The sequence below is a fragment of the Pristiophorus japonicus genome, chromosome 15, assembly GCF_044704955.1.
Source record: "Pristiophorus japonicus isolate sPriJap1 chromosome 15, sPriJap1.hap1, whole genome shotgun sequence".
Taxonomy (NCBI): domain Eukaryota; kingdom Metazoa; phylum Chordata; class Chondrichthyes; family Pristiophoridae; genus Pristiophorus; species Pristiophorus japonicus.
In genome coordinates this window covers 145503923-145520828 of record NC_091991.1, presented here as the reverse complement: position 1 = coordinate 145520828, position 16906 = coordinate 145503923, and positions in this window count along the sequence as shown.

Here is a 16906-nt window from a genome sequence, read left to right as displayed (position 1 = left end):
AGAGGGGTAGAGAGGTGTTTATCAGAGAACTTCACAATGAGCACCTGGGCATTGTCATGATGAAGGCAATTGCCAGGTCACATGTTTGGTGGCCAGGGATAGATGCAGACCTGGAACTTTGTGTTCGCAGGTGCAATATGTGTGCTCAGCTGGGCAACGCACCCAGGGAAGCCCCCCTTAGCCCCTGGTCCTGGCCCGCCAAGCCATAGTCACGCATCCATGTGGACTACGCAGGTCCTTTCATGGGAAAAATGTTTTTGGTTGTAGTAGACGCCTACTCCAAATGGATTGAGTGTGCCATTTTAAATTCAAGCACATCCTCTGCCATGGTAGAAAGTCTACGGGCAATGTTCGCCGCCCATGGTCTACCAGATGTCTTGGTCAGCGACAATGGCCCGTGCTTCACAAGCACTGAATTCCAGGACTTCAAGGCAGGCAATGGAATCAACCATGTCAGAACGGCACCCTTCAAGCCGGCCTCAAATGGCCAGGCGGAACGAGCAGTGCAGATAATCAAACAGGGCATGCTCAGAATCAAAGGGGGTTCCCTACAAAGCCGCTTATCACGCCTCCTGTTGGCCAATAGATCCTGATCACACTTGCTCACAGAGGTTCCACCCGCAGAGCTGCTAATGAAAAGGACATTCAAAACCAGGTTATCCCTTATACACCCTACTATGAAAGAAATTGTTGAGAGCAGGCGTCAGTCACAATGTGACTACCATGACAGGAATGCGAGGACGCGATGTATTGATGTAAATGACCCTGTTTTTGTCCTTAATTACGCTGCAGGGCCCAAATGGCTTGCAGGCACTGTGATTGCCAAAGAGGGGAATAGGGTTTTGGTAGTTAAACTTACCAATGGACAAATCTGCCACAAACACGTGGATCAAACTGATAAGAGTATTCAAACAGGCTCATTTAGACAAACTGTGAAAATTCACAGACCCCCAAGTCAAGGCTGCTACATGCAGTTCGGCATGTTGCATTAACTCATCAATCAACTTGACATTTTCGGACCTTGGGTAGCGAGCCAATAAAACATTAAAAGACTTTCAATTGAGCCAATAAGGTCAAAGAAGGCGAGTTCTTTTCTGTAAATTGATCCAGGCATAAATACAGCCATTTTGACCATCTGTCTCAGTAAGACAAAGAAACTGGCAATCAGCCAGCAGTTTGTTGCTCTCTGCCAAGATTAAAAAGTTAAAACTACCATCGGAGTTCGTATTTCATTGGAAATTAAGAGATCTAACAATTTTGGCGCTGTGAGCACGGTCGCTGAGGAAAGAAACTGAATTTTGGACATCAGACCTACATACTGAGGTAAGGACTCCTCTTTTTTTAAAAAAGTCCTCGGTCAAAAGTCTAAATTCGCCTCTCCTTCTACACGATTCCGAAAGCCTCCGGTTTGCGAACCCTCCGGTTAGTAGTCGGCTCGAGGTCCCATAGACGTCTAAACTTCGGCGGTGTGTTAGTTAATTAATCACCGACCTATTGATCGGCTAGCAAGCCTATGACTCGAGACCCCAGTAAAGAACTCAGTAAAGAAATGGCAGCAGGAGACAAAAACAAAGAATTGTCTACAACTGTTAAAGGTGGGCAGGCACCACCTCAAGTTTCTTTAGATTTAATTCTCGAACAGTTGAAAGAATACATTGAGCAACAATTCAACTTATCTAAAACCTGTATTAAGATCGAACAAAAGTACGGAACCTCCAAAGGACAATGGTCCTTGGACGAGATTAAAAGGGTCTGGGGAAAAATGACTCGTATGAAAAATAAAGGGCGAACTAGATGGTCCCTAGCGGTTATGGGCCAGATTCGAAACCGGAATGAAATTATAATGCGTTCCCAACATGATCGAGAACTGACCAGTACAAAGGATCAATTGCAAGCTGTTTGTGCACAGCTGCGACAGAAAAAGCTTGAACTTGAAAAGCTGGAAGCGGAAGTTAAAGATCTTAAAGGTGAAATTAAAGAATGGAAAAAATCATTAGGTCAAGAGACAGTAATAGGAAAAGGAAAATGTATTGATCAATTCCCAGGGTACCCCATGTTTGGATAAATTAAAAGCGCAAACCCGAAGACACGACCGAGGAATAGATACGGTTTCTGAATCCTCTGACAATACAGTGTTGGAGGATGATGAAGAATTAGGGGTGCGCTTTTGCCCCGTTTAAAAAAAAGACGAGTTGTAGTCAAATCAGAAGAGACTGCGGAAGAGGGCGGAACCAAAAAAACGAAGAAAAGGGTGTATGCAGAATATTATTTCATGATCCGGCAGACCATTGATAAATGGTCCAAGGAATTGCTCAATCCAAAGAAAGGGGGAGTAAAAACGTGGGACTAATTGGACCGCTTAAGAAATATATATCAACTTCATCCCTGGGACGGAGTGCAAATTTTGACCATAATGGTGCCAAAAACACAGGGAAGAAAATTGCACGACAAGGTAGATGAAGCTTTGGGGCAGAATGAGCAAGAATTAGACGCAGGATGGGAGGCGATTAAACACTGGCTGCAAGCCTTCAGTCCAGCTAAGACAGACTGGGGAAAAATTGCAGCTTGCCAACAGGAAGGAACAGAGGAGGTCCTGGAGTGTGACGAACGATTTAAATGCACGTGGCTAGAACATTCGGGTATGAATAATACGGATGAGGAAATGGATGAACAAGTGTTTGGACCCCTGAAAGCAGCTTTCATGGCAGGTCTAAAGCCAGAACTGTCCAAAATGCTTAAGGTAGTGTTACCGGACTGGGAAGGGAGAGGAACTACCTTTGCAGCATTGGTGGATCGATGTAACAAATTAGATCGGGATATGGGAGCTAAAGTCCGAGCTGTACAGGCTATGGGATGGAAATCCCAGGATTCCGATAAACAGTCATTAGGAAAATTACCCGGAAAATATCATTATCGTGGGAAAGAAGGTCACTGGGCCAAGACGTGCAGGGCAAAATAGAAAGGTCGTGACCGGGGAAGAGGACACAGCCAGGGATACAATTCAGCCAACAAGCCAGGCTTGTCACAAGATAACGACCTCATAGAAGCATTTAAGCGACTGACAATACAACAACAGAAGGAGTTACTTGGGATAGCAAAAAACGATTAGAGCCCACCCTGGCCCCCCTCCTCGCACTAATACAGCAAAGGGGAGATGGGCTATATATAACTGTGAGGGTGGGCGATAAGGATGTGGACTGTCTTTTAGACACAGGGGCGGAATTAACAGGCTTACCCCTACAATATGGAGACTTTTTGCCGTTGGATGGTAGGGCACGTACAGCCTATGGAGTTGGGGGCCATAAAATGGAAATTAAAAGGACAACACCGGTACTTATAGGGCTGGGTCCACATGAACTAACCACGCCGGTCTGGATAGGTCCAGTAGATCAACCCCTTTTGGGAATGGACGTTCTAATCCAAATAGATTCATCGTTGCATTTCGAGGATGGTCGGGTGACATGGTCAATTAGAACTTTGAAGAAAGAAGAATTGAAGGAACACTCGATATGGGCTAAAGATAAGAACGATTGTGGCCTACTCCAGATGGAGCCTGCGTCATTTACAGGGACCAAGCCTCCATGCACTAAACAGTATCCCATCAGTCCAACTGCCATCGCGGGAATCTTACCGGTTATTCAGCAATTGGAGAAACAAGGGGTGCTTATTAAAACGCATAGCTCCTCCAATAGCCCCGTGTAGCCGGTACAGAAATCTAATGAGACTTGGCGTTTGACTGTCGATTATAGGAAAGCTAACCAGTGTATTAATCAAAAAGCTCCTTTGGTCGCAGATCCCTCCACCATTTTTAATGCTCTCAAACCGGAACATAAATATTTCTCGGTTATAGATATGGCCAACGGATTTTGGTCGGTGCCTCTGGCACCGGAGGTTCGACATGGTTTGCTTTCACTGTCCAAGGACAACAGTATACTTGGACCCGGTTACCGCAGGGTTTCCACAACAGCCCTACGGTATTCCACATGGCTTTACAAAGCCATTTGCGAGAATTACCTCCCCTGTCATCCACAGTCATCCAATATGTAGACGATATCCTGCTAGCTTCAAACACGGAAGAACAGCATGAACAAGATTTACGAGCTTTGCTGGACCACCTTCGGCTGAAAGGACATAAAGCCAGCATCGACAAAGCACAAATATCCCAAGAAGAGGTTGTATACCTGGGACAAAAGATTTCACAAGGAAAGAGAGAACTTACCCAGGATAGAACTGCAGCCATTCGGGCTGCTAAAAAAAACCCCACTATTCAGGAACTAAGGTCTTTTTTGGGATTGTGTAACTTTAACAGAAATTGGATTGACTCCTTCACACAGCTTGCTCAGCCATTGAATGATATTTTAAAGGGGAAACGGGCCTCTATGAAGCCATCACCCTCACTAAGGAACAGCAAGAGGCCTTCCTGAGTTTGAAAAAGGTTTTGTATTCGGCATCGGCTCTGGGAATCCCCGACAGTGGTAAGCCATTTACCCTGTTTGTTCATGAGAAAGAAGGATATATGACAGCTATACTGACACAAGAACATGGGGATCGGCAAAGGCCTATTGGCTATTATTCGGCAAAACTGGATGCGGTAGCCCTCGGATGGGGAAGTTGCCTAAGGGCCATGGAAGCTATATGTCGAGCGGTAATGATCACTGCGGGTCTAGTTCTCGACCAAAAGCTGATTGTCAAGTGTCCCCACACCATACACACTTTGCTGTCTATGAATAGAATGTCTCAGGTGACAGCAGCAAGATGGACCCGCTGGACAGCAGTTTTGGAAGCTCCTAATCTCCATATCGTCCGGGCCAGCCCGGTTAATCCCACAACTATGCTCCCGATGTCAGAATCGAGGGAACAAGAGGGGGGAGAATGTGAAGAGCATGACTGCGTGGAGATTTTAAAAGAAACAGAAGAAGCAGCCTTAGCAGCAGAGGAGCCTCTGCACAACCCAGACCTCATTCTGTTTACAGATGGTTCCTCCTTTGTTGACAATGGTACCAGAAAAGCAGGATTGGCAGTTACAACCTTATATGAGGTAGTGGCAAAAGGATGTTTACCCTCAGGAACGTCAGCACAACAGGCCGAGTTACGGGCCCTGTCAGAAGCATGTCGAATAGCAGAAGGACAGATAGCTAATGTCTACACAGATTCGCATTATGCTTTTGGAGTCGCTCACGACTTTGGTCTGTTATGGCGTAAAAGAGGATTCCTCACTGCTGCTGGTACACCTATACGAAATGGAAAAGAAGTCCGAGACTTACTGGAGGCCATACAATTACCTCAGGAAGTGTCCATCCTGAAGTGTAAGGCCCATACCAAGGAAAATACCACAGAAGCACAGGGAAATGCCCTAGCCGACCAGGCAGCTAAAGATGCCGCCTCACAGGGCGTTCCTCCAGAAGAACCAACACAGATGTGCAGATTGAAAGCACTCAGGACTCTGACACGAGACCTTCAAACAATGCAAGGCGAGTGCTCCCGAGAGGAAAAATGGACATGGATTGAGGCAGGAATTAAGCTATGCGAAGATGGTGTCTGGAGACAAAGAGTTACCGACAAGCCAGTCGCGCCACAAGCGCTTATGCCTTTTTTAGCCCAACAGATCCACTCGTGGGGACACTTGGCCTCACAACAGATGACGGCACGGTTCCAGAAAAGCTGGTGGGGTCGGGGATTTAAAAAACATGCCCAGCTGGTAACAGACTGCTGTGTGGTCTGCCAGAAAAATAATTCTGGACCCATCACGGTAATGTCCCAACTGAGGCCCCCTGCCCCTGTCGGACCATTCCAGCATCTGCAGGTTGATTATATATCTCTTCCTTCATGCCAAGGATACACTAACAGTCTTGTCATGGTCGACAGATTCTCTAGATGGGTAGAAGCTGTCCCAACTAAAAGAGCCACAGCCAATCACACTGCAAAGGTCTTGTGTAAGGATTACATTCCCCGATGGGGAGTTCCGAGTAGCATTGACTCAGATCAGGGAACACACTTCACAGGTGCTGTCTGCCAAGAAGTCTGCAGGTTACTGAACATTACGTGGGATTTACACTGTCCTTATCATCCACAATCATCAGGACAAGTAGAGCGAATGAATCGAACTCTGAAACAACGGCTTGCCAAATATCACCAAGAAGGAACACCATGGCCCCAAGCACTACCAATAGTGCTATGTAGCATTGGGGCAACCCCGAACAGAACTACAGGTCTAAGCCCATTTGAAATTATAACAGGAAGACCCATGTCGCTGCCAGGAACTATCGATTTACGGAAAGCTGATGTTCACTTAATGAGTGACACTTTGTTATCATACTGTCAGAACTTAACCAATGCTATTAGTTCTGTTTCCCGACAGGTATTGGCAGCTTGGGGTAATCTACCCGAAGGAGGACACAACATCATCCCGGGAGTCTGGGTGTATGTGAAAAAGTTGCATAAAGATCCTTTGGGTGCCAAGTGGGAGGGACCTTATCAAGTGTTATTGACCATCCAGGCAGCTGTTAAAGTCCAAGGAAAGAAAGCCTGGATCCACGCTTCACACGTTAAACGAGCACCCGTAACTGAAGCTGAAATCTAATAAGGACAATTACTTTTCGTGAAAATGTATAAATTTACTGTAGTATTGATTGTAGGTATTCTAGGCATAGGCCTACTTCTTACTAGCCGACCCTCTGCACCAAAGGGATAGTAGGGTAGCAAGGGAATTACATGTAAATACCTTTTACTTTTATGCTTAAGGAAAGATTGTTTACTGGTTGAATTAAGATATTGATTTGGATTAAATTGGAATAAGATTAATTAACCTACTAAAACCAGACTTCCATTGTGGCCACGATGGAACTCGGGTTGGTGTAAATTTGTGTGGAAGCTACTAGTCCGGACATGTGGCGAAACACATCAACAAATTTTAGAAGGAAACTCTATTAACATGTATGAAATTATTTTGTAGAATGTTTAACCAGTGATAACTGATGTTTTATGATTCAGTTTGTGAAAGAATCAAAGGGGGGATTGATAGAGTATTCAAACAGGCTCATTTAGACAGACTGTGAAAATTCACAGACCCCCAAGTCAAGGCTGCTACATGCAGTTCAGCATGTTGCATTAACTCATTAATCAACTTGACATTTTCGGACCTTGGATAGCGAGCCAATAAAACGTTAAAAGACTTTCAATTGAGCCAATAAGGTCAAAGAAGGTGAGTTCTTTTCTGTAAATTGATCCAGGCATAAATACAGCCATTTTGACCATCTGTCTCAGTAAGACAAAGAAACTGGCAATCAGCCAGCAGTTTGTTGCTCTCTGCCAAGATTAAAAAGTTAAAACTACCATCGGAGTTCGTATTTCATTGGAAATTAAGAGATCTAACAAAACTAAAAGGAGGTTCATAAACCCCATAGAAGAAGCAGAGGAAGAACACGATGTAGAGTTCACTCCACCACAGGTGACCGAACACCGGAACCAAAGGGAGGAGAGTCCAATCACTGTGGGCAGTCTGGATATGCAAACAGCAGACACTCAGGCCAGCGCCCAACAACCGGAGCCCCAACTCAGGTGCTCTGCAAGGGAGCATAAACCACCAGAGAGACTTAACCTGTGATCCCAATAAGACTTTGGGGGGGAGGTGATGTCATGTACTCAACTATCATTGTAAACCAACTATAAGCTGACCTAAGTTGTACACCTTGAGAACATTGACCACAAGGGGATGAACTTGTGGGAGACATTCCTAAACTGTACTTTCAGGTGTAAAAGGGGAAGCTCCACTCACCTTCATCACTCGAGGTCTTGGTAATAAAGGTAACTGGTCACAGAGTGATCTTCTCTCAAGTATGGGCCTCGTGTGCATTTATACTGTATAGAAAGGGCATATCAGTGAGGGTTTCTGCCTCTACCACCATTTCCAGTGCAATCACATCTTTTCTGTAATGTGGTGACCAGAACTGCACACAGTACTCCAGTCTGCCATGTGGGACCTTATCAAAACCTTTGCTAAAATCCATATACACTACATCATATGCACTGCCCTCATAGACCCTCCTGGTTCGATGAGGGCAGTACTGCCTTCATTGCCATCTTTCAATTTTGCATTCCCAAAGGCAATTCGATTCCATTTGTTTCATTTCTGTGTAGGAATACTGACTTCCTGCACTACTTGCTATTGAAGTATTTCATTGGAAGTAGGCTGTATGAGGTATTCACTTACACAGCACACTCCCTGTCAGATCCAGCCATGAGTTCATAGAGTTAATGGAAAACACTTTCCACAATACTGGGTAAACTGATGTCTCTCCAAGGGTGTTGTGTCTCATCTTTTCTATCACAGTCTGCTGCCACTCACTATTGAGACTCACCAATGAATAGTAGTAACTCAGGTGACACCAGAAGGTACTCGGCACCTGTGATTGGACTGCATCCTTGCATGGGGACAAAGTTAGTGAGGAAAGGGGAGGGAGCAAAATGTAGTGTCAATGGTCAAAAGTGGAGCCTTCAGGCCTGGACTGCTGACTTTCTCACTTTTCACTTCTGGACACTGACTCCCCTAAGCTGAAACAATCCACGCATGTTACAATCTAAAGCAGTGAATTAACCAAGAAACAAAGAGAAAACATGCAAATAGTGCTCCATGTATGGAATGAAATTGGATAAAATATCCCCTCCTGTTAGCCACTTAAATTTCCTCAGTCTATAATGTAGGCACCAGACAAACCTAAATACATTTTTGCATTACTCTCTCCCACCGCAACATCACTGGCAAATATGTAGAATTCCCCATCTCCTGGAACCTGTCAGGGCCATTGCAATGTTTGAGCATGCTCAGCTTTGGAACCTCCATGACGGGAAGCTACTGCTGTTTATTTCTGGAGCCCAAGCTGCATGGCCTGAAGATGGAAATTTAACCCCCGGGTGTTTGCGACCAAATTAGGAGGTTTTTTGAAGAATGGTAAGGGATTCTATTGCTTTAGCGCCAAAATATCCAATGTCTGCGGGATGAACTCTTTGGGACCCCTTCCCTCATAGCAATGGCATTTGGAGGAATCCACTTTAGAAGGGCTGAGTTTGATCATGCTAGCTTGTGTGATTAGACTGGAGTTAGAAGGAGTCTCACTTTCCCTTTAAGAATCAGTGCTGATTCTGGCATAAGAACATAATAACATAAGAATTAGAAACAGGAGTAGGCCATCTAGCCCCTCGAGCCTGCTCCGACATTCAACAAGATCATGGCTGATCTGGCCGTGGACTCAGCTCCACTTACCCGCCTGCTCCCCGTAACCCTTAATTCCCTTATTGGTTAAAAATCTATCTATCTGTGATTTGAATACATTCAATGAGCTAGCCTCAACTACTTCCTTGGGCAGAGAATTCCACAGATTCACAACCCTCTGGGAGAAGAAATTCCTTCTCAACTCGGGTTTAAATTGGCTCCCCCGTATTTTGAGGCTGTGCTCCTTCGTTCTAGTCTCCCCTACCAGTGGAAACAACCTCTCTGCCTCTATCTTGTCTATCCCTTTCATTATTTTAAATGTTTCTATAAGATCACCCCTCATCCTTCTGAACTCCAACGACTAAAGACCCAGTCTACTCAATCTATCATCATAAGGTAACCCCCTCATCTCCGGAATCAGCCTAGTGAATCGTCTTTGTACCCCCTCCAAAGCTAGTATATCCTTCCTCAAGGTGACCAAAACTGCACGCATGTGATTGTGATTGTTTGGGGCTGGAGAGATGGTCTCAGTCCAGGATTGCCCTGGAGTCTCCAGGAATTAAAGATGAATCTCCTGGACACTGCTGCCAGCAACCCAGAAAAAACAGAACAATTGTCTGCATTTTTTTTTCATTTTCTTTGAACACTTTCGTTTATTCGCTATTAAAAAAATCGGAGACGGGAAAGAAAGGCTATTTGACTGGCAGGGGCAGTTGAAGGTCAGAGGTCATGTGATGAAACCTCCTGGAATACCCCCAACCAATATTGGTGACCCGCTCTCAGACCATTGTTGTGCACTGCATTGAGATCACTGATGGGCAGTTCCTCTACCAAGGCTTTCTCTGACAGTAATGTAAAACCATATTGTACATGAAACAGAAGCAACTTATTAGATTGAAGTTGCTTTGCTCAGCAGCTTGAAACAGTTCTTTCATACTATTGTGATTATTTGCAGTGTGACATGTGATCTGGCTGTACTCATTCACAATACATTCCTTTTTCCGTTTAGAGCACTGAGTTTGAACTCGGTAACAAAAAGTGGGCCAGGACTAGTCTTGAGAGATTTGTGCTGAAGGCATATTTCAATCATTTTCCTTCAGGATTGGAAGTTTTTAAATCAAATTGTGCCATCTGGTATTAGCACACAATTGCATTAAAGTGTTTGTATGAATTTTTTATGCACTAATTTAACAAAATCATTAACCTATTTATTTTTAAAAAGCAGGTTAATTCCCTCATTAAAATAGCGAGCAGTGGAATTTCATCTGAAATGTTAGCACTTACATTGCATAGTCTGCTTTCACCTCAAATAAAACCGTAATATGTGCTACAGACACAAGGCCCAGTACTAACGTACCACTAGTCTCCCATCTTAACTGGCCGGAGGACGGTATACATGGCTGAACTGAAATCAGCAAGCACTTTTTCACATAAAGGGTATTGGGAATCTGGAACTCACCCCCCTCCCCCCACCCCCGCCCCCCCCCCCCCCAACCCCCAAAAAAAGGCTGTGGATGCTGGGGTCAATTGGAATTTTCAAGATTGAGATCAATGGATTTTGGTCAAGCAAGGGATATGGATCAATGGCGGGTAAATGGATTTCCCAAATGAAAGCTGCCATTTACACCGTGTCACTGGGGTTTCTGCTGGTCTACTGTTGGAGTAACAGTGAGAGGCCAGAGGTAACCCCGTGGAATTTCAGAGCCAAAACCTCTCAGAATAGCAGACAATCCAACTCGCCTTCAATTGTGAAAAATCGCTCATCATTTTTAATATACACTGATCAATTAGAATGAACAAAGAGTTTGTGGTAACCCAAAACCTATGACTTTAGGTTCAGGTTATAGCATACTTTGGACATTTAATGGCTTATTAAACACTTGCTACAACTGACTGACCCCTGCGATAATTGTAAGTTTTACACCCCCAAGTGACTCAATGGTTGATTTTCTGTAATTCAGTGTATCCTCTATATCTTCTTCACTTTTTGTTTTGTTTCCAGCAATTATCTCATTAATGTTTTCACATACTTGTGCAGGCGATGCCCATTTAACACCTTGACATAAAGTTTTCAGCTCATTGCCAGATAATGCTGCATTGCTGGAATATCGATGTCTTTTACCGATGGAATGTTGAGTGTATTAGCATCAGGTGTGAAAGAGGACTGTTCTCTAAAATGCAATTTACAAATCCTCCTCTGAATGGAATAGTGCTGATGTCACTCCAGGGTGTGACCTTCCGAGAGTACCCACGTGGACCATGACAATTGGATCTTCCCCCTCCCATTCCAAGTTCCTCTCCAGCCCAGAGGAGATGTCCTTCACCCTGGCACCGGGTAGGCAACACAGCCTTCGAGACTCACGCTCTCGGCTGTAGAGAACCTTATCTATCCCCTAATGATACTGTCCCCTACCACTACGTTACTTTTTACTCCCACCACTTGAATAGCCCCCTGTACCACAGTGCTGTGGCCAGTTTGCTCACCCTCCCTGCAGTCCCGGCTCTCAGGGAGTAAGAGCCTCGAACCTGTTATACAAGAGCAAGGGCTGAGGCTCCTCCATCACTATCTCCTGGGTCTCCATGCCTGCCTCACTTGTAGTCACACCCTCCTGTCCCTGACCATGGACCAAATTTGAATTAATTAACCTAAGGGGTGTGACTGCCTCCTGGAATGCAGTGTCCGGTAACTCTCCCCCTCCCTGATGTGTCGCAGTGTCTGCAGCTCGGACTCCAGCTCATCAACACGGAGCCGAAGATCCTCGAACCGCAGACACTTACTGCAGATGTGGTCGCTGTAGATCTCAATGGTGTCCATCAGCTCCCACATGCAACAACAGAAACACATCGCCTGCCCTGCCATCTCTGATGTGTTCAGTTAGTTAAGTTTTCAAGTTTTGTTTTTAGTCCCAGTTCTTAATTCAAACCAATGCCCCAGAAAAGAGAGAAAAAGAGAAAAACTCATCAACCAATCACTTCCCTTCTTTTCTGTGATGTCACACTTTGATTTTGGTAGTTTCTACTTTATGTCTTCAGGTCAGTTAGTGCTGTTTGGGGCCCCCCCACTCACACTGCTTGGTATGTCCCCGGGCCCCCTCCTCACACTGCTTGGTGTGTCCCCGTCCCCCCCCTCACACTGCTTGGTATGTCCCCGTCCCCCCCCTCACACTGCTTGGTATGTCCCCGGGCCCCCCTCTCACACTGCTTGTTGTGTCCCCAGCCCCCCCCCCCTCACTGCTTGGTGTGCCGCTCAGGTCGGGTCTCGCGCTGTTTTAAGGCTGCCGATGAGCTGCTCCTCTCACACTGCTTGGTGTGTCCCTGGCCCCCCCCCCCATACACTGTTTGGTGTGTCCCCAGCCCCCCCCTCACACTGCTTGGTGTGTCCCCGCCAGCCCCCCCCCCCTCACACTGCTTGGTGTGTCCCCGGGCCCCCCCTCACACTACTTGTTGTGTCCCCGGGCTCCCCCCTCACACTGCTTGGTATGTCCCCGGGCTCCCCTCTCACACTGCTTGGTGTGTCCCCGGGCCCCCTCTCACTGCTTGGTGTGTCCCCCCCACCCCCCTCCCTCACACTGCTTGGTGTGTCCCCGCCCCCCTCTCACACTGTTTGGTGTGTCCCCGCCCCCCCCCTCACACTGCTTGGTGTGTCCCCGGGCCCCCCCTCACTGCTTGGTGCGTCCCCCCCACCCCCCTCCCTCACACTGCTTGGTGTGTCCCCGGGCCCCCCCCCTCACACTGCTTGGTGTGTCCCCGGGCTCCCCCCTCACACTGCTTGGTATGTCCCCGGGCTCCCCTCTCACACTGCTTGGTGTGTCCCCGGGCCCCCCCTCACTGCTTGGTGTGTCCCCCCCACCTCCCTCCCTCACACTGCTTGGTGTGTCCCTGCCCCCCTCTCACACTGCTTGGTGTGTCCCCGGGCCCCCCCTCACTGCTTGGTGTGTCCCCCCCACCTCCCTCCCTCACACTGCTTGGTGTGTCCCTGCCCCCCTCTCACACTGCTTGGTGTGTCCCCGGGCCCCCCCTCACTGCTTGGTGTGTCCCCCCCACCTCCCTCCCTCACACTGCTTGGTGTGTCCCCGCCCCCCTCTCACACTGCTTGGTGTGTCCCCGCCCCCCTCTCACACTGCTTGGTGTGTCCCCGCCCCCCTCTCACACTGCTTGGTGTGTCCCCGCCCCCTCTCACATTGCTTGGTGTGTCCCCGCCCCCCTCTCACACTGCTTGGTGTGTCCCCGGGCCCCCCCCTCACACTACTTGTTGTGTCCCCAGCCCCCCCCCCCCTCACTGCCTGGTGTGCCGCTCAGGTCGGGTCTCGCGCTGTTTTAAGGCTGCCGATGAGCTGCTCCTCTCACACTGCTTCGTGGAGAACACTTACTGCCGATGTGGTCGCTGTGAATCACACTGGTGTCCACCAGCTCCCACACCCTATAGCTGCAACACATTGTCTGCTCTGACGTCTCTATTGTATTTTATTTATCGAATTAGATTTTCAAGTTTTGAAATATCAAATTATCTATGTATAGTTTTTAAACTGTACCCCAGCCCTTTAAACCAATGCCCAAGTTTAGAAACTTTGTTCTTTTAATTAAATGTAATTATATTTGTATTGTAATTGATCTGGATTAAGTAATGGGTAATTACATTAAATATCTACCTGTAACACAAAGCACTACAAACACTGTGGGCAAACAGCTGCAACTCCTTCCCCCTCTTCTCCAAATTCCCAAATAAACCACTCTCTGCTATACTCTTTTCCTGTTCGTTAGAATAGAATTTCTTCATAATTGTGACTCTCCCTCATGATGTACTTAAGACATTTCTCCACTGTTGTGTAACTGATATTTCAATAAAATATGTTGCTCGTGCAGCATCAAAGTGAATTATTTGACTATTGCAACAAATATTATTGTCAATAAAAAAGAGGCATGCGCCTCAGAAGTGTTTTTATTATTTATTATTCATCGTTTATCAATAATCAATATATCCTCCTGGACAATTCCTTCTTGGACAATTTACTTTGAATGTCATCAGAATTTAGAAAAACAACAACTTGCATTTATATAGGGTATTTAACCGAGAAAAACATCCCAAGGTACTCCATTGTGGTGTCATGGGTGCCAAGCCAAATAAGGAGATATAAGGCGGGGTGACCAAGAGCTTGGTCAGAGGTGTGGATTTCAAGGAGCTTCTAAAAGGAGAGGGAGATGGAGAGGTGGAGGAATTCAGGGAGGGAATTGTAGAGCATGGGGGCCTGGGTGGCTGTGTGCATTGTCGGCAGAACCAAACTTCAAGAAATCGTTTCCTCTCAGCAGACGCAGTTTGAAGATGGGAATGCAGCTTTAATTTTTACTACGTTAAAGGTATTACATAAACGCAAGTTCTTGTCGTAATGGGAAATCACTGCTTTGCGTCTAAAGGGTTTGTTTAATGAACATGGCAGAATCAGCAGATAAAACCGTTCAGGTTTTGGTTTCAAAGGCCTCAACCTTTGCTTAGCCTGAAGTGCTGACTCCTGAAGAAGGTTGGTCATGCATACTCCTCCACTGCACTCCCAGAGATTGAATGGGCACCACTAAGCTATAGCTATAAGGGAGCAACTATTTCTCATTCTCTGGCTGAGAAACTTTTGCTTGAAGTTTTTCTTTAACTTGTTTCCGCCAACTTTGTTGCTTTGGTTCCAGACACAAGTGGGGGGGCATTGGTAGGCTATCGATTATGTTTATGTACAAGGGCATGCTCTCCTTACTCTGGTGCATTGACAGTAACCAGATTCAGTATATCAGAAATAAGCACAAACATAGCATCATTGGTTTCCTATTGTAAGGCAAATTATATCGGGTTTTTTCTTTGATTAAAACTATACCATAGGCACTGCACAACTGGCCACATCTGAACCTACTAACCTTTCCTGTCCAGTTAAGTTTGCAATTTTCAAAATAGTGCATCACGACATTTATACATGCTGTACATAGCAATGAGCAATCTGCGAGGAAATCCTTACAGATTTTGACTTTTTGTTTCTGAAAGTCTCACTGCCAAATGCATTATTTCAATTACAACATTACTAAAAAGGTTATCTTCTGATCTAGCTGATTTTTAGTCAGGGAAACTCTTCTGCAATTAATTAGCATAGAAATGACTACATTTGCGTTTAGAAAATGTCTGATTTGAGGAGATTCAATGTACAAAAAATGAGTTCTGGAAAGCAGAATTTCTTTAAAATATGAGTTATTTTTGTGCGTACACACCTCTGGTGACACAATTAGATCTGGAGTGTTCCTGTTGCTCGTTGCCATAGCAATAATTGCTGTTGGTCACATATGCACCACTTCCATTATATTGTTTGAAATCACTCTAATTGGGAAAAAAAATATTTGCATGACAGGATTGTTTTGCAAATTAATTAATTTAAATTCTGAATGCAAAAGCACTTAGGTTTATTTGCCCCTAATTTGTATCAGTGTAGATAGATAAACTTTAATCCAATTTAAAATGTATCCGGATTTATAATTTTGGTCATTATATTCACAGAAAAACAAAATACACTTACAGTACTTGTGTGGCATGAGTGTTACTTGCCACTTATCAGCCTAAGCCTGAATGTCATCGAGGTTTTGCTGCATTCGGACATGGACTTCATTATCTGAGGAGTTGCAAATGGAACTGAACACTGTGCAATCATGAGCGAGCATCCCCACTTCTGACCTTATGATGGAGGGAAGGTCACTGATGAAGCAGCTTAAATGGTTGGGCCTAGAACACTGCCCTGAGGATCTTCTGCAGCGATGTTCTGGGGCCTGAGATGATTGACCTCCAACAACTGCAACCATCTTCCTTTGTGCTGTGTATGACTCCAACTAATGGGAGAGTTTTCCCTCTGATCCCATTGACTTCAATTGTGCTAGGGCTGCTTGATGCCACACTGTTTCACCGTTATTAACAGCACAAAATCCGACGTTTTGAGTACGGTCCCTTCCAGAGTCCCGAGGAGCGTTTCCAGCAATTTTGTTTCCGTTTCATCACTTTCAATGCCTCGAAACCCCTTAGAAAGAAAGGCGGGAAAGATATTTGTGCAGATGAATTCTCAACAAACCATTAAACAACCATAAAGTGCATGCAAGCATTTTTCTTCTTTAAAATAAAAATGTAACTGACAGAGGATCATACCGCTCCAAGACTTGCTCAGTTTTGCAATTTTCTCATCATACATCCATTGAGATTAACTGATATTTTGCAATCTGTTTCCCCAGTTTTATTTCTCCTAATATGTTGATCTGACTACGGCTAGTGTACCAGGCCTGTGTGATTTGAAAATCTATGGATCTAAATCTTTGTGAGTTGACTTTGCTGGTAGAAATGGGCTTTATAATTAAATAGCATCACAATTGTATCACCAATGCTCTCACTCATAAGGTAATCCAGCAAAACCCTGGAGCATTTACCAGGAAATATGTTTTATGCAGAGACAAAATTTGCAGACTGCAGCGAATGTCATGTGACTGAAATTACAACCGTGACTACACTTCAAAAGTACTTCATTTGCTGTAAAACGGTTTGGGACGTCCGGTGGTCATGAAAGGTGCTGTATAAATGGGTCTTTTTTTTTTCTTTCTAGGTCTAACCAGAGTTGCTGACCCTATTTTACGTCATTATCATGCAGGGATGTGCAATGATTTCCCAACAGTTTGGTTGCACATGTGCTT